Source organism: Rhinolophus sinicus, linkage group LG01 (genome assembly GCF_036562045.2).
Source record: "Rhinolophus sinicus isolate RSC01 linkage group LG01, ASM3656204v1, whole genome shotgun sequence".
Lineage (NCBI taxonomy): Eukaryota > Metazoa > Chordata > Mammalia > Chiroptera > Rhinolophidae > Rhinolophus > Rhinolophus sinicus.
Window position 1 is genome coordinate 111,887,802 of NC_133751.1, and position 18,443 is coordinate 111,906,244.

General features: G+C 46.5%; 1 long non-coding RNA gene across 4 annotated transcripts in view; it reads left to right on the top strand.

The window, feature by feature from the left end:
- LOC109438113 (uncharacterized) overlaps window positions 1-14,303 on the top strand; it is a 76,263-nt gene extending 61,960 nt beyond the window's left edge. Inside the window, exons 4-5 of one of the 4 annotated variants that reach the window (XR_012497265.1) lie at window positions 9,327-9,473; window positions 10,611-14,303. This is a non-coding gene — a long non-coding RNA (uncharacterized LOC109438113). The remainder of the gene's footprint in view (window positions 1-9,326; window positions 9,474-10,610) is intronic. The other 3 variants (XR_012497262.1, XR_012497261.1, XR_012497268.1) reach the window with 3 other exon arrangements.
- The last annotated feature ends 4,140 nt before the right edge of the window (window positions 14,304-18,443 follow it).

An 18,443-nucleotide genomic window follows, 5' to 3' on the forward strand; every position in this document is an offset into this window, starting at 1 on the left:
GGGCTGCCTGAGCAGGAACTTCCCCGGCCCACAGGGCTGCAACGACCTTTGCTTTCTCCGGCCTGTGCTGGTTGGGGAACCGTCCACATCTTTCCTCCTCTCCACGGGGCTCCATCTCTCCAGCAGCTGCATGGCTTTTCCTGTGCTAGTGGGAGAACCGTCCACGTCCTCCCACACCTCCACGGGGGTCCAGCTCTCCGGCAGCTGCTTCTCCTGGTCTTCCTGAGACTGAGTGTTCATACACACAAACTGCTCCACCGTCCTTAGGAGAGCTTTGGCCGGCACCACACCGTGCTCGCTGCGCCATTTGTCATGCGGGAGACCCTGCTCGCTGCGCCATTTGTCGTGCGGGGCGGCCTGCGGGGTCTCTGCTCCCGCTCCCCATACAAGAACGCAGGATATGGTGATATGGTGAGGTCAAAAAGGAACACCCACGGAGCCATAGATGGGGGAGTCATACCACTATATTCTCTCTGGCGGCACTATACTCTCACTGGAGGCTGGATCCACACTGTCCGCAAACCGCCATCCACACTTGCCAGCCCAGCCGCCATCTTCTTACTAGCCCCCATTCTTCTCTCCTTCTCTCTGTCTGCTAGCGTAGCCACAGCAGTTATATTAGTGGCCAATGGCTCACTGGTTACAGCTGACGGCCAACTAGCCACAGCTGATGGCCATGCAATCACAGTTGGCCATTTACTACCTGAGCCAGCACCTGTCTATGTGAGGCCGAGAGCCTGGAAACTGCTTTCTGGGGCTCTGCCCCCACAGCGGGGTTGGTATCCGTGGTGGCGGCGCATGGCACCAGGTGGGGGAGTTTCAGAAAGGGGGTCGCCCCCTGAACACGCTCGCCCTTTCCTTGTCCGCACCCACCTCCCGGCACGTTCCTAAGGGGACGGCCGTGCGTTCCACCGGGGTCCCGGAGCCAGACCAAGGGCGAGTGCGCCTGCAGCAGCTAGCGGAGAGGAAGGCGGTGTGTGGAGGCCGGGGTACCCGCCACTTCACAGCTCGGGGACTGCAAGGTACACACCGGCCGCCTCCCGCCCGCTGCTCTCCTCCTCCCCTGCAGGGGGCTCCTCGCTCCAGGGGACTCCTGGGGGCGCAGGGGGCGCTCCTGGGACGCGACCGGCTCGGGCATCCCCCGCAAACTCACACCCGGTCGCCCAACTCCTGCTGCATTTGAGGGCGCTCGGTGGCGACAGCGGCAGCAGTGGCGAGCTGATGGCCACCGGCCCACTGCCCTCCCCTTCTTCGTGGGTTCAGCTGCAACTAAAGCCCGCCATGAGACATGGGCCCACGCAGTGTTCCAGGTCTGGGGCTGGGCTGGTGGGTTACCACACTAGGCACTCCGCGCGTCGGACCCCACTGAACCCTCGGCTTCACCTCTCCGCCTGTCTCCCACAGCCCCGCCCCAGCGTGGAGCCGAGGAATGCCGGCCAATCGCAGGCCGGGAAGCGCCGGGGGTGGAGCGAATGCTAATCACGCTTTCCTGACACCCGGGGCGGGAAGCGCTAGCTGGACATCCCAAAGAGTTCTCTGTTGGCGCCCTTGGTTGCGGGACTCACTTTCCTGTAACGTACTAGCTTCCGAACCTTTGCTCTTAGGGCCCCTACCAGTTCTCCTCTCCGCAGCTAAGAATCCTTACAAAGGCCCGCGCTTCTTTAAAAGAACAGCTCAATCATTCTTAACCGTGGCACCTGTCTCCCCTCTGTGCTGTCCTCATTCCAGGGGAGCTCATCTCGAGAGACCAGAGAGAACAGCGAATGCTTACGGAGCCCTCACTGTGTGCCAGACACAGCGTGAATCGTTTACATTTTAATACAAGATCTCAGATCCTTGCAACAGTTCAATGAGGCAGGTACTCCTTACAGGTGAAGAAACACGTTTAGAAACTTGACCAAGGTAACCGAGGGTATGATAGTTCCCCAAGAAAACCGCAACCTGAACCATCTTGTTCCCTGCGGTATTCAGAGAGCCTGGCACATAGTAGGCGCTCAAATGACAAAACCTGGATTTGAACCCAGGTAGTTGGGCCAGCGCATGCAAAATTTTAAGCACGCCCCCATAATACAACAGGTATCTCCCTGCCCTCAACCTTTACTTTTGCATTTCCTGAGAAAATCATATGGTTGTGACAAGAAAGATTTTCTTTCTCTTTGGAAGTCTCCAGAGAGGTTAGTTCTTTATCAGTGGAGATTGAAAATCCATGGCAGTTCCCCTCGGAGAGAAGCAACGCTCAGCTTTGGGCTCTGTAAGGAGCAGAGCGCCGGCCCCCTGGGGCTGCTGGCTGCTTAGCCTCGCCCCTGCACACCGCCGAGTGCCTGCTGGGCCACCTAGCTAGCAGTCTGGCAGGAGCACCTGCTGGACGCTTCGACTGTCACGACACCCCGTGGCGCTCTCCAGGTGGGTTTTCATGCGGCAAGTTTTAAATGTCCTAAAAGTGCCGCTTTTCTTCGTGTTCTATTAAGGTTGGAAGACAGGTGTTTAGCATACTTGAAATTCATTCACAGGCTTACAAAAGAGGGGTTGAATTGTTTCCTGCTCCCCATCTGTTCCTTCTGAAAGAAAGCGAAAAGGATGCTGAAGGGCCAGGGGACCGGCAGGACTCAGAACTGGACTAAAGGGGTGAGATAGGCCGCCGGTATCGTCGCTTTTGTGTCCTGGATCGCATTTGTACAGACGGGGAGGCTAAGTGGCAGAATAGCCCTCTCCCTTCCCCTCATCAACAGGCTTTGTGGGAAATACTGAAGAATATCTGCATTAATGCCAGCCTCAGAGTTAAAAGTGAAAATAAATATCAATGGCTTCACAAACATCAAAACTAGTAATCAATATGTTTTACAAATACATTACATCTTTCATTCCCTGAAATCCTACAGGTGTTCCTATTTTATCTCCTGTTTTTTGGAGATACTTGCCACTCTGCGTCGGCAAAGTTCCCAGGGTTGAGAGTAGTGGGAGTTCAAAAGCCCTGGAATAACAGTCAAAAAGGAAGGGAAACGCTCTGTGGAAAATACCTGCAGACTGTGAATGTACCAGGAGAGGGCTGTCTCACTCTGTGCCCTTTATGCAACTTCTGTATTATCGATGATGGAACAAGTTTTGACTAATAACAAAATGTTTTGAACTTGGAGAATGTTAATCACTCCTGCTGGAATTTACCCAGAATACAGTTGTTATTTTAAGGGTGAAATTTGGTAAATCAATAATGCAATTAGACTTAGCTCGTTTGCAGCTTGTCTTACCAAATAGCTCTCTATCTAGCTACTGGTACTTAAACTTAGTTTGCAGTTATAGCCGCCCTGATATTCCCTCTTAATTTCTCCCCTCACTGATTAACTGAAGAACTCTGTTTTGTTCCCTTTCGCAAAGGACTCATACCTCGTTAATCCATTTAATTAAGACAATACTCACCCGGAAAGGGCAAATTCTTAATCCTCAAGCTCCCAGACACCAGAATACACATAAAGCCTCAAGTCCCGGTGGCTGAGCCCCCAGCCCCGAGTTTAGAGATAACATCATCTTAAAACAAACCAGACCCCAGGAATCCATGTCAGCCCTCAGACGACCTGACCGACTCCCTATCCTTTGTTATTCTTGTATATTAATAAAACCTTCTGACAGGCTATCATGTGGGGCGGCCTGGGGGGTCTCTGGGCCCGCTCCCCACATAAGAACACAGGATAGGGTGAGACTAAAAAGGAACACCCACGGAGCCATAGGTAGGGGAATCACACCACCACAGTCTCACTGGAGGCTGGATTCACATGACATGCAACCTGCTGTCTGCTTTTCTGCCAACCGACCGACTCCCCATTTGCTAGTTGCAATCTGCCCTGCTAACTGCAATCTGCACTTGCTAGCTCACCCAGCATCTTCTTGCTAGCCCCCATTTTCTGCTAGCGTAGCCACAGCTGTTATATTAGTGGCCAATGGCTCACTGGTTACAGTTGACGGCCAACTAGCCACAGCTGATGGCCATGCAATCACAGTTGACGGCTGTTTACTAGCTGAATGAGCACCTTTCCATGTGAGGCTGAGAGCCTGGAAACTGCGCTCCTGCCTCTGTCCCCACACAGGTCTAGGAATGGAGGGGAGGCTCTGGGGGCAGAGCCCGAGAAAGTAGTTTCCAGGCTCTCGGCCTCACATAGACAGGTACTGGCTCAGGTAGTAAATGGCCATCAACTGTGATGGGATCGCCATCAGCTGTGGCTATTTGGCTGTCATCTGTAACCAGTGAGCCATTGACCACTAATATAACTGCTGTGGCTACGCTAGCAAAAAGAGAGAAGAATGGGGGCTAGCAAGAAGATGGTGGCTGGGCTAGAAAGAGGGGATTGCAGAAAGGCGGATGCCGCCAGCGAGAATATAGTCGTATGACTCCCCCATCTATGGCTCCATGGGTGTTCCTTTTTGGCCTCACCATATCCTGCGTTCTTGTGTGGGGAGCGGGAGCAGAGACCCCGCAGGCCGCCCCGCACGACAAATGGTGCAGCGAGCAGGGTATGGTGCCGGCCAAAGCTCTCCAAAGGACGGTGGAGCAGTTTGTGTGTATGAACACTCATCTCAGGAAGACCAGGAGGAGCAGCTGCCGGAGAGCTGGACCCCCGTGGAGGTGTGGGAGGACGTGGACGGTTCTCCCACCAGCACAGGAAAAGTCATGCAGCTGCTGGAGAGATGGAGCCCCGTGGAGAGGTGGAAAGATGTGGATGGTTCCCCAACCAGCACAGGCCGGAGAAAGCAAAGGTCTTTGCGGCCCTGTGGGCTGGGAAGTGCTTGCTGAGGCAGCCCGGATGCAGGACTTATAGTCCCAGGAGGAAACGCTTGCTGAGTCCTCCGTGGGAGATGAGGGTGAGGTCAAGGTCATCCCTCACCCCCAGGACAGCCCTGGCGAACGACTATGGACTATGGGGAATTGCCTTCCATCCCTAATTTAATGGACAGCTTAACTGTTTAATTGGGAACATACCACCATGTAGTGGAACTGGAGGATATTTGCTTTTGTGTCTTGACTGGCCGCCATTGAGAATATGTAAGCACCTTGATTGTGAGTCGCTATTGTTCCAGCAGGGTACCCCGAGAGGCCCAGAGAGAGTGACAGTGCCCTGAGAGGCCCTGGCTGTGTCCAGGAAGTGTGGCTGTGCCCACAGAGAGTGTGTCATGCGGGAGACCCTGCTCGCTGCGCCATTTGTCATGCAGGGTGGCCTGCGGGGTCTCTGCTCCCGCTCCCCATACAAGAACGCAGGATATGGTGAGGCCAAAAAGGAACACCCACGGAGCCATAGGTAGGGGAGTCATACCACTATATTCTCTCTGGCGGCACTATACTCTCACTGGAGGCTGGATCCACACCGTCCGCAAACCGCCATCCACGCTTGCCAGCCCAGCCGCCATCTTCTTGCTAGCCCCCATTCTTTCTCTCTTCTCTGCTAGCACAGCCACAGCAGTTATATTAGTGGCCAATGGCTCACTGGTTACAGCTGACGGCCAACTAGCCACAGCTGATGGCCATGCAATCATAGTTGATGGCCATTTACTACCTGAGCCAGCACCTGTCTATGTGAGGCCGAGAGCCTGGAAACTGCTTTCTGGGGCTCTGTCCCCACAGAGTGGCAGTGCCCTGAGAGCCCTGGCTGTGTCCAGGAAGTGTGGCTGTGCCCACAGAGAGTGGCAGTGGCCTGAGAGCCCTGGCTGAGTCCAGGAAGTCTGGCTGTGCCCAGAAGCACTGGTGGTGCCCTGAGAAACCCTGGCTGTGTCCGGGAAAACTAGTGGTACCCTAAGAAGTCCAGGAAGTCTGGTCGTGCCCAGAAGTACTGGTGGTGCCCTGAGAAACCCTGGCTGTGTCTGGGAAGACAGGTGGTACCCTAAGAAGCCCAGGAAGTCTGGCCGTGCCCAGACGTACTGGTGGTGACCTGAGAAACTCTGGCTGTGTCCGGGAAAACTAGTGGTACCCTAAGAAGTCCAGGAAGTCTGGCCATGCCCAGAAGTACTGGTGGTGCCCTGAGAAACCCTGGCTGTGCCCAGAGAGTCTGGCTGTGTCCAGGATATTGCATGCACCTCCAGGCTCCTCGCACAGGGCCCCTCGCGGAAGACGCTTGTCACATAGATTGTGAGGCGAGAGCCTGTAGGGGTGGAGTGTGGGGGCAGAGCCCCAGAAAGTAGTTTCCAGGCTCTCGGCCTCACATAGACAGGTGCTGGCTCAGGTAGTAAATGGCCATCAACTGTGATGGGATGGCCATCAGCTGTGGCTAGTTGGCCGTCAGCTGTAACCAGTGAGCCATTGACCACTAATATAACTGCTGTGGCTACGCTAGCAAAAAGAGAGAAGAATGGGGGCTAGCAAGAAGATGGTGGCTGGGCTAGAAAGAGCGGATTGCAGAAAGGCGGATGCCGCCAGCGAGAATATAGTGGTATGACTCCCCCATCTATGGCTCCGTGGGTTTTCCTCTTTGGCCTCACCATATCCTGCGTTCTTGTGTGGGGAGCGGGAGCAGAGACCCCGCAGGCCGCCCCGCACGACAAAGGCCTTTGGGCAGGAGTCTGCCATCCTCCCAGAATGCTGGCACTCTGAATAAACCTGCTTTTTTCCCCCACCAACCATGTCTCTCAGTTTTAAATTTTTTAGGCGGCATGCATCCAGACCTTAGCACGGTATCAGTATTTCACTTGGTTCTAACTCAATGTTATCTACTGGACTATAAACCTCTGTCTTCTTAGCCAATAGAGAAATGTTACTTGTGCTTGGAGAGCTCTAATAATAGAAGTAATAATAGTAGAAAATGCTACAAGAGACTTATTTTGCATTGTATAGTTTTTTGTGTCACTTGAAGTTTTGCCTTTTTACATATATTATTTCAGTTTAAAGGCAGTTGAAAATATGCTGACTGTTTAACATGTATTAAGGGTGCTAGATAATTCATTTCCATTAGTTCATGTAATCCTCACAACAATCAGATAAAACGGACACCATAATGACTTGCTTACTTAATTACTTATTTGTCACTGGAAAGGATAGAAATCAAAATTTTCTCCTGAGTCATAATTTCTTATTCATAAATAAGAAATAGTTTTAGAAAACACTAAATTCTTTTAAGATGTATTTAAGCACCTAGAACATTGCTGTGCATTGTAGTCTTTGAATTTACTCATCTAGCCTTCCATCCATTCATCCATCCATCCGATAAACACCAAAAGTCTGATTGAAGACAATACTGCTCTATTAAACATGTTTCTACAAAGCCAAATTCATGAAATTTAACTGAAATTATTGTCCAAGATGTGTTTGTTAATTGATGAAAAGACAGACAATAATGCTAACCATCAGTAAGCGTGTGACCTTCCAAAAGTTTTACAGTATTGGTTTTAGAGTCTGTCATCGGGGAATAGTTAGAGCATTTTTAATCTCACTAGACTTGTGTTGATTATACTTGTATTATCCTGTTGAGACCCTTAAGAGTTCAATACTAGAATAGGAATGAATGGGTTGTAGTCTTTTGTATCCCCTTCCATATCTTGATAATCAAGCCTGACAGTATGATGCCTTCAGGAAATAGTCGTGAAATAAATGGATGAATGAATGACAACTGAGATGAGCTTTAAAAACTTTAGCAACTGGCATTGAATCCTTGAATACAGCTTACCTTATGAGCTCTAGGTGAGTAGACTGTACCCTGTTAAATGCAGCAAGAGTCCAAATCTTGGCTCTGCCTTTACTAGCCAGCTGTGCCACCTCAGGCAAATCGCCTAATTGCTCCAGGTCCTCTTTCCTTGTCTGTAAGATGGAGTTACAAATAGTTTTCTACCACATGGAGATGTAGTGAGGGGTAAATGAATTTCTATGGTAAAGGGTTTAGAGTCACATCTAGTAGCTGGTAAGTCTGTATAAGTCTTATTATTACTAGTTTCTACTAGGGTCCATTCTATTTTTCTGTTTTCCCAATCTTGTATATTGCCTTTTGTATATCACGTTAAAGATGAAAAATAAAACTTACATTTTTAGATATACTTCATGTCTAAGCAAACCTCCAGTTGTGGCCAGCTATCTCTCATACTTAATTATTAGCTAAATTTGATGCCAAAACAGGGATCCTTTCACTTGCCTTGGATCAAAGTGCATTCATGGGACATGGGCAACCAGCCCATGAGCATGCCCAGTGCTGGCACAGGAAAGACACACACGACCCAGAGTGAATCCCTCACAAGTATTTCCAGACTGGCTCCTAGAGCATTTCTGATTACTCCTCATCAGATCAGACACCTCTAGCCAAGAAATCAATATACCAACCAGAGGGTTCACATGATGAGTCATTTGTCCAGGTTCATAATGAGAATGTCTTCTTCACATCAGAAGTGGAATAATCCCACTATAATCTTTTAGTCCTCTGTGCTCCCCCACCACGGGGAGAGTATAGAAAAGTGAAAGCTGCTTTCTTTTCCCCCAGAGATAATGGAAGTACTCCTCTTTCCCACACTGAGCAGTGGCGCTCAGCTGCACGTCACAGTCACCCAGGGAGCTTTAAGAAACACTGGTGCTCGGGCCCCATTAAGTCAGCGTCTCTGGTTGAGGACCCCAGACATTGTTGTTTGGTTTCATTTGTGTTTGGTGCTGTTTTGTTTTGTTTTGTTTATTTATTTATTTATTTATTTATTTTTTAAATTAAATTTATTGGGGTGACAATTGTTAGTAAAATTACATAGATTTCAGGTGTACAATTCTATATTACATCATCTATAAATCCCATTGTGTGTTCATCACCCAGAGTCAGTTCTCCTTCCATCACCATATATTCGATCTCCCTTACCCTCATCTCCCACGCCCCACCCCCCATCCCCCTTACCCTCTGGCAACCACTAAACTATTATCTGTGTCTATAAGTTTCTATTTCTCATTTGTTTGTCTTGTTCTTTTGTTGTTTTGGGTTTATATACCACATATCAATGAAATCACATGGTTCTCTGCTTTTTCTGTCTGACTTATTTCGCTCAGCATTACTCTCTCAAGATCCATCCATGTTGTCACAAATGTTCCTATATCATCTTTTCTTACCGCCGAATAGTATTCCATTGTGTATCTATACCACAACTTCTTTATCCATTCATCTATCAAAGGACATTTTGGTTGTTTCCATGTCTTGGCCACCGTAAACAAAGCTGCAATGAACATTGGAGCACACGTGTATTTATCTCTAAATGTTTTCAGATTTTTTGGGTAGATACCCAGGAGAGGGATTGCTGGGTCATATGGCAATTCTATTCGTAATTCTTTGAGGAACCTCCACACTGCCTTCCATAATGGCTTTGGTGCTGTTTTGTTTTTAACTCTCCAGGAGATTCTGATTTTCAACTCATGTGGACAACCACTGACACGGCTGGTTTTGTTATTTCCTCAGTACAGCCTCAGATTGGGCCTGGCTGGATCGTCTGCAAAAAGCGTTAATCACATCAGTATGTACAATGGAACACCTTGGGAGAAGGTATTAGAGAAGTGTATTTTAGTCTAATTCCATGGGAGTCTGAGGTGAAGGAAAAATTATGTAAAGCTACAGAATTGTGGGTATAGATAACAACAATGACGACCATTGTAACAGCAAGTGATGGACATGGAGCGTTTCCAATGTGTACGTACTGTGCTTAGCATGTTACATATATACTCTCTTTTACCCCAAAGAGTTTTGTAAGACTGATGTTGTCTTCCCTGTTTTATAGATGAAGAAACTGAGGTTCAGATAAGTTAGGTAACTTGTGAGCCAAGATTACACACCTTCCAACCTGGATTTTTCTGACTCCAAACCGTATGCTGTCATCAATTATAGGCCACTGTAGTCCCAGCAATAGACGGCCCTGAGAACCACCAGATGGTAAACCTTGAGATGAACAACTTCCCTTGTACCTTAGCATCCCTTTCCTGAGGACCAGGTCAAACCTTCAATTCTGTGTGGCCTCTTGTGTGTGTGCAGGGTAGGATAAAGTGTGTGAAAACTGAGGGCTCTGAATTCATGTAGAATCCAGTATAAGTGTAGAGCCAACTTGTTTTTGGGCTTTGCAGTCCTGATCTGAGTTGGGATGCCCCTCAGGCTAGATTTCCTGGTATCCTGGCAGAGGACGTTTCAGTTCAATAAATACTGATGCTGGACATGCTGTGAGCCAAGCACTGGCACCAGGGGTGCAAACATGATGAGGCGTGGACTTAACAGGCAGGGCACAAGCGGAGTGCAGAGGAGTCACTTAGGCCAACCTGGTGGCTCAAGGAGGACCCAAGCTGTGCGTGGAAGGCTGAATACGAGTTAGGTGATCTGTCACTCAGGGTTCAGTACAGGAAACAGAAACCACCATGGGTGGTCTGCAAGCAGAGAATGATTTAATACTGAAACTGAAGCAGGATCTTACAAAATTGATGGGAGGTCTGGAGGGGCAGAAGTGAGGGGCCTACCCCGGGAATACTGAGTTCAAGTGCCCACTACAGGAGCTATGTTCCGAAAGTCAGAATAGTGTTGCTGCTGCAACTGCCCTTCACACCTATGAAACTTATGACTAGACACTGAAACAGGACACTGAGGCCAGCAGCGTTGAACAGCTATTATTAACCTTCCCTCTCAAATCTTGCTTTCCAGCAGCAACCCCAGCAGAATGGTGCCTTCTCCTTGCATCTGCCTGCCAAATCTCAAAGGAGTACGCCTGCTTGACTGAACTTATTTCAGAACCACACCCTCACTGCAAGGGAGTCTGGGAAATGTCGTTTCGAGGTTTCAAATCTCTTCATAAAGGAAAGAGGCCTGCAGAGGCAATATTCAGTATCCACTACAGATGAGAAGTCTAAGAAGGTCTTTCACGGCAGAGGCATCAGCACACGTAGAAGCACAAGACCTCCTAAGAGCCCAGTATGAGTAACAGACAGCTGGGTGTGACTAGGCGATCAGGGAGTAACAGAAGAATCTGGATCAAGGTTTTTACCTGAAACTAAACTCTATCTAAGCACTGTACTTTTAATTAATTAGATTCATACATGTACTCTATACATCACACCTTTTCATTGATGTAGCATGGGATTTATTCAACGAATAAATCTAATGCAGAATGAGAAAGGAAATGAGCAAAAGACAGAAAAGAAAATAGACAAAAGTGCTAGGTGAAAGTCATCTACAAAGAAGACAGAACTATCACCTTCTTAAAGCTTAATGCTGTGAACACTGTTGATTACCTACCCAAGAGTCATCTCCCCTTTCTCCTTCCCAACAGAACCCCAGGTTTTTGTTTTGTTTTGTTTGTGAATCAACCATTTTCCGCACAGCCATGTGCTTCAGGCGAGGCAGGAGCTCCAGTCCAAGTCCCAAGAAGCAACTTGTGACTGCCCCACCTGATCCTGTTGCTCCCTTTTTTTTTTATCAGTATTTAGGTTACACATGTGCGTTGGAAACTAGCCAATAACGGAGTGCACCAATGTGAGGTAAATCTGACAAGGGGCTTATGGGAACATTTTTACTCAAAAGGAGAAACAGTGTTGTTTCAATTGGGTATTGTTTGTCTGCATGTGATGCTTACTACTTGTGGGTTCCATCCTGCAACCATAAAAGACCTGAGCTGACACTGAGGCAGGATGGCATTGAGGATGGCCGATCTGCCCCCCTCCAGACTTCTTGTGATGTGATACAATACAATGCTTATTTTGAAGCCAGCTCAGTCACTGTTTTCTGTCACTTGCAACCCAAAACATCATAACTGCTGCCATCTATAGACTTACGATGAGGCTATGCCTACTTAAACTTAGCTAACAGAAGTCTCTGAAAGAGATTTAAGGACAAAAATATATCCCCTACCCTTTTCATCAGAAAACTGTTATTCATCCTTCTAAATCATTCAAGACTCACTTAAATGTCATTTCTTTCAAACTGAGTTGTTACTGCCTGGACTCCCACAGCCTTTCCACAACTATTGGAGAACAACATTTTATTCATCCACTCTTTCAACGAATATTTATTATTATGTTTTTAATTTTACCAATACATTTATTTAATCAAATATCTCCAAAATATTATCAATTCAACATCTAATCAAGATAAAAATTCAACAAGTATTTATTAAGTACCTGTTATGAAGTTGGTAATATTTTAGGCACAGGGAACTAGGTGCATGGAGATTTCAGTCTAGTGAGAAGACAGAAAATAAATGAAAACATGTAAATGTGATGACTGTTATCAAAGGGGGGGAAATAATTCTTATGGAAGCATTTAAAAGAGAGAGAAATAACTACCTTGCGATTTATTTTATTTTTATGTGATTATCTGTTTATCTATCATTTTTTCCCACTAGTTTGCGTGTTCATGCAATTTTGTATGCCCCACCCCTTCCTTGGGAGATTGTATTTTCCAAGATGGCTGCAAATCTATCCCAAGTGTTCTTCTGCAATGTGATCTTGCCATTCCCCATGGGGGAAAGAAGGTAGGAGGTCCTAAGCCCCTCACTTGACTCTCAGTGTGCTAGTGATAGTTTTGATCAATAAAATATGTTGGAAGTGATGCTACGGGACCTCCATGGAGAGGTCACAAAAGGCCATGCAGCTTCCATCTGGTTCTCTTGGAACACCAGTTTTCTTGAAATGTTCCTTCCTGGGACATACCTTGTTGGATCCTACATGTACATGCTCCAGTTGATAGTCCCAGCTGAGCCCAAGCCTGGTGTCTGACATAAGAGTAAAAAAACTTCCAGATGATTCCCATCCCCTGCCTCGGGTCACCCCCAGATATTCAAGTCGTCCCAACTGAGGCCCAGCTGTGAAGCAGAGACAAGCCATCCCTGCTGTGCCCTCTCCCAATTGCTGATATACAGCATCCATGAGCATAATAACACGCCCATTAGTTTACACCACTAGATAGGAGTGGTTTGTTGCACACTGGTGATGACTGACATCTTCCTAACATCTCTTCACTTGCAATAAAGTAAAGCTGGGGACAATCATGATATCTTTGATCACATGGAGAGATAGTACTCCAGACTGGGAGTTTGACGTACCTGTAAGAGCTCTCCCTTAGCTACCTTTAAGTTTTCTTGGTTGTGTATTACCTGACATTGGACAAGAGGATGAAATATGGTTCATTCATTCATTATGTATTGATTACATGCTGCATTCCAGGAACTACTCTGGACACGGGGGATGAAACAGTATTCAGACATGGTTCCTGAACTGGTACCAACTCAGTTCAATGGATTTTTCATACATTGTCACTCATGTCAAAATATATACTAATAGATACATTTGTAGAGGGTTAAATTATAATATATCTCAGGAAGTCTAAGTGGCTTATTGAAAGTCACACAGGTTATAAGAGAAAGATGAAAAATTATGCCTTTTGACCCTAAAATCTTAGTTGTTTCTACTGAACTCTGCTGTATCCTTTTGTTAGTTGTTCAATTTTATTTATAAAAATGTTAGTTTTACACTTGCTTAAGGAATACATTGTTGTACATAGAGTTAGGTGCTTGAGCTTCTGTTGTTCCATGGAGAGCTGAGAAGGTTTATAAGTCAGAGGATCAAGTTCTCAGTGTATAGAACTTTGGAAGGAGATTTCCCTATTGATAGCCTAAACTTACAAAAATAAGGGAATGTGTTAATCAATTCTGATTCTTCTACTCAGTGGAATACTCTGAAAACATTAAATGTAATGACTATCAAACTTTACATTGTTATAGCTCCTCAAGGAGGGTGATTTGAAAATAGATTTCAAAACTACAAATAAACATGCCTTTTGTTCTAGCAATTTTAGTTTGAGAAACTTATCCTACAGAAATATGCACACGTGTACAAAATTATTCATAGCAGCATTTACTTTCCCTGCAAAATATTGGCAATAACCTAAATGACCATCAGTACGGAAGAGTTAAACTAATTACAGCACCTCCAATTCCTGGGCTTAGGGGTGGTGAGCTCATACTCTTCTGACTGTTTCTTACCCTGGAATTCTAAAACTGGCTTCCCCTGTATGTAGAGATCCAATACCGGCCCCATTCACTGCTTTCTCTACCCAGCCTGGGGGAGAGAGGAACTCTTTAGTTGATGTTCACTGGACCAAGTACATCACTGAATCTTTACTGTGTGCTCCAAGGTATGGTCTTCTTTCATCCTCACCACTAAGCGTTATTGTTTTTATGCCTCCCATTTCACAGGTGAGAAAGGTAAGACTCAGAGACTGCTGTGTGCAGGAGCCAGCGCTAAATGTAAAACTTCCAGGAATTCGGCAACCTAGTGGTTAATCATGACTCTTGTTAAAAATTTGATTACACAAAATTATAAGTAAATAAATTATATTAGAAACAAAGGTAATAAATACTTAAAATTCATCATCAAAAGCATTTCATTAGCGTCTGTGCTTCAGAGGTTATTGATGTCTGTCGTATCTGTATGGCAGAAACACTGTCTTATAGTGAGCTGCTATTCTTGTTTCCCCAACTCTCCATTTTATGGTATTAGGTTGGCAGTTTGAAATCTGCTATGGTGGGGATATTTACACCACAGAAATTGACAAGTGTACAAATCAGGGCTTATATTTTAGCCCCTCCCCCCCAGAGAGCTGATTGTTAAACATCTACCAGTACCCTGTGCTGAGAGAGGTTAACTCACTTGATAAAGTAGCCACAAGGCTGGTGGTGGGGCCTCGTGTGCAGCCAGACTCCGGAGAGCTTGCCTTGTGCTATTCTACCTCTTAATAAAATAACAAAGGATCTTCAACAAGATAATTGCAAGGAAATAGAAGAGTTTTTTACTGAAGAAAAAGGTTCTTATATCACCGCAGGAAGGAATTTCAGGACAAAACCAAATAAGTAACTGTTGTCTTACAGCTGCCGAACCCTTTGTTCTCCTGCACCTGCCCCAGAATATCACAAGGGAGTGCCTCAGCAACCTGAGGCCTGATGGAAAGATATTGGTAAAGTTTTCTTGAGGGGATGTCTCAGCAAACTGAGACCCAGTGGAATGATATTGGTCACTCCCTGTCATGCGGGAGACCCTGCTCGCTGAGCCATTTGTCGTGCCGGGCGGCCTGCAGGGTCTCTGCTCCCGCTCCCCACACAAGAACGCAGGATATGGTGAGGCCAAAAAGGAACACCCACGGAGCCATAGGTAGGGGAGTCATACCACTATGGTCTCACTGGAGGCTGGGCCCACCGGACGCGTGACATGCCGTCTGCCTTTCCGCCCACCGACCGACAACTCTCCTCCACTCTCCTCAGCTCTGTTCCTCTACTCTCTTCCTCTCTTCTCGGCTCTCCTTGGCTCCTCGGCAATCCTCGGCTCTCCTCCGTAGCTGCAGCAGTTATACCAGTGGCCAATTGGCTAACCGGCCACAGCCGACGGCCATCTACCACCCGAGCCAGCCCCCTTCCACGTGAGGCCGAGAGCCTGTAAACTACTTTCTGGGGCTCTGTCCCCACACTCCCCTTCAATGGATGGTTTCAGAACAATGACTCCATCCCCCGGGGTTGTGCCTGTGTGTGTGAAGGCACAGTATGTGCTGGAGCACAATGGGGACTTTCGGGAAAACAGCCAGCAGGCACGGAACTCACAGACCTTGAGATTAACAAGCTTTACTTCCTCATTTTTTAAGGAATAAAAAGCTATGTGTTGACCTGATTTGGGGCTCAGCCCTTGAGGCTTGAGTCCCTTGCCCCCCCCCCCTTTACACTTTATTCTTGGCTACTGTCTTTCTTAACCCTTCGCTGCCCTTCTTGCTTCCCACAGCTCTTGTCGTGCAGGACACAACAAGTAATGCAAACAGAGCTGAACAAGCAGTAGATTTATTAAGAGAAAGAAAAGAGTGAGGTACACTCTCAGGACAGCGTGAGAGTGAGCAGACCCAGAAGAAGAGAGACTGTGCTGAAGAACAAAGTCTTAGGATTTTATTCAAATGAGAGCGCCAAATACTCTAGCTTAAGGGGTGGAGTCCCAGGTGTTCCCGGGGTAGGTCCCCGCTGTCCTCTCTGACCACGCCTTACCATAGGGTGGTGGGATTACCTTGTCCTCACTTGGCCCTCATGAGAACTGTCATGGCTACACAGCTGGTAGAGATTTTTCCCTGCCCCCAATGGTAATAGCATTATAATTCCTTACAATTAGCTGTAGCTATTCCTTTTCTTAAGAATGATCTCATCTCCTTTCTTTCCTGTGTTTCCCCTCACATCTTCCTTTCCTCCTGCTATCTCCCCATTGCCCTGTTCTTTCTGCCTATGGTAAACTTCTTCCCTCAAGAAATCTGTGTTTTTATAATCTTACAAGGGATTTGGGATGAAGGTCCGTCTTTGGAAACTGCTTCCTACTAAACAGGGGCATTGTCCCTGCCTGTGGACACCAGAGTTTCCTATTTATTTATTTATTTATTTATTTATTTATTTATTTATTTATTTCAGGTTTATGAAGCAACATAATAGACATTTACACCTCTCACAAAGTGAAAACCCCTTCCCCCAAGCTACTACCCTCTGACCTCTTATATAACTGTTAAAATATCATTAACTATCTTCCTCATTCTACACTCCACCTCCTGTGAATATATATATACACATATATATGTGTATATATATATATATATATATATATATATATATTCTTATAGTTAACATACAATATAATTCTACTTCAGCTTCAGTTGTAGAGTCCATTGGTCAGGGATCTACACAGTCTATGAAGTGATTCCCTTGATAAGTCCAGTACCCATCAGACACCTTACATAATCTTTACAGCATTGTTGATTAGATTCCCCATTCTGTATTTCATATCCCATGACTATATTGTGTCTACTAATTTGCATTTTCTAATCTTTTCACGTTCTATCCCATCCCCTCTCCCTTCCATCTAGCAGCCAACAGGTTTTTTTCCTATATCTCTGAGTCTATTTCTGTTTTGTTTGCTCATTTATTCTGTTCCTCAGATTCCACATATAAGTGAGATGATGTGGCATTGGTGTTTCTCAGTCTGACTTATTTCACTTAGCATAATATTCTCAATGTCCATCCATATTGTTGCTAATGGTAAGATTTCATTCTTTTTTTATACCCCAGTAATAATTCATTGTATAAATGTACTAGTTTCTTAATCCAATTTTCTATCAATGATCATTTTGGTTGTTTCCATATCTTGACTATTGTAAATATTCTTATCATCAGTGTTCTGAACTCTGTCTCTGATAGTTTGGTTACCTCTGCTTCATTTGGTTCCATTTCTGGAGGTTTCTTCTGTTCTTTTATTTGGGATATGTTTCTTTGTTTCCTCATTCTGGCTGACTCTCTATGTTTGCTTCGACGTATTAGGTAGATGCCCTGGAGTTCTTAGTTCTTGCTGGGTTCGTATGTAATATGTGTCCTTTATATTTCACTTGCACTACTTCGTTCTTCTCCCCTGCGTGTGCTCCAAAAGTGACTCTTGTGTTGTGTATATTGCCCTGTTAAAGAAGATCTTTAATTTCTTTTCGCTTGTGAGTAGATGGGGTTAACTCCTAGGCTGACTAGTTGTGAGACTTGGCTCTTCCCACCGCAGGGTGTTCTGCTGCATGAGGGTTGACCGTTTAGATGTGTTTTGGCCTCTATGGGCTCTTGTGCCTTTAAAGAATCCCCCCTGGGTGTGTCACCCTGGTAGGTCAAACCCGGTAGTACTCTGGTTTGGTCTGGAGTTGGCCTCTGGGTATGTTGAATCTCGTGCCTCTTAAGCTGGGCCCTGGTAGGGCAATTTCAGAACAAAGCACATCACCAAGCACAACAACAACAACAAAGAAAAAATCAAATACATTCACATGTAAAAAACAACCGACAACCCCCACTCAACACAGGCAAAGATGTCAAAGATATAAAGACAATTCAAAACAGAACAAAAAGCAGCGCCAGTCGTGGCTTAAGCCCACCAAGTAATCTCCAGGTTGTTCTCTGCTGTAGCACAGAGTCCCCTGCGTATTGTGCAGGTAGAGCCGGTCACCTGGTGCCCAGAGTGATTTTGGGACTACAGCTTTAGATGCGTGGGGCTGAGGGTTCTGGACGGTAGTTTTTACAAAGCCAGTGCAGTTTCTGCCCTTGCCTGCACATATGCACACTGAGAGTAGCATCACCAGCCCTGTGTCCAATTCTCCTGAGTCTTAGGGCACCTCTTCCCTGTTTGTGTGTGTGGCTGGTGGGAGATTTCTCAGCTGCTGAAAGCTGGGAGCTGCGTCTGCAGCTTACTGCTGATCCCTGGGAGTGCCTCCGTGGATGTAATTGCCCCGCCCTAGGCAGGCCAGAAAGGGTGGGGGCTGGGGACGGAAGGAAGGGTCCTCTCTTTCTCAGCACAGCTGTGTCACACCCTTCCCGCAGGCCAGAAATGGTGGTGGCTGGGGACAGAGGAGTCCCTCTCTCCTAGCCAGCAAAAACCACACTCCTCTCAGCCTCCTCCCTGGGCCAGAGCCTCCCGCCAGTCTTCTCAGAGCCCGAGCGCC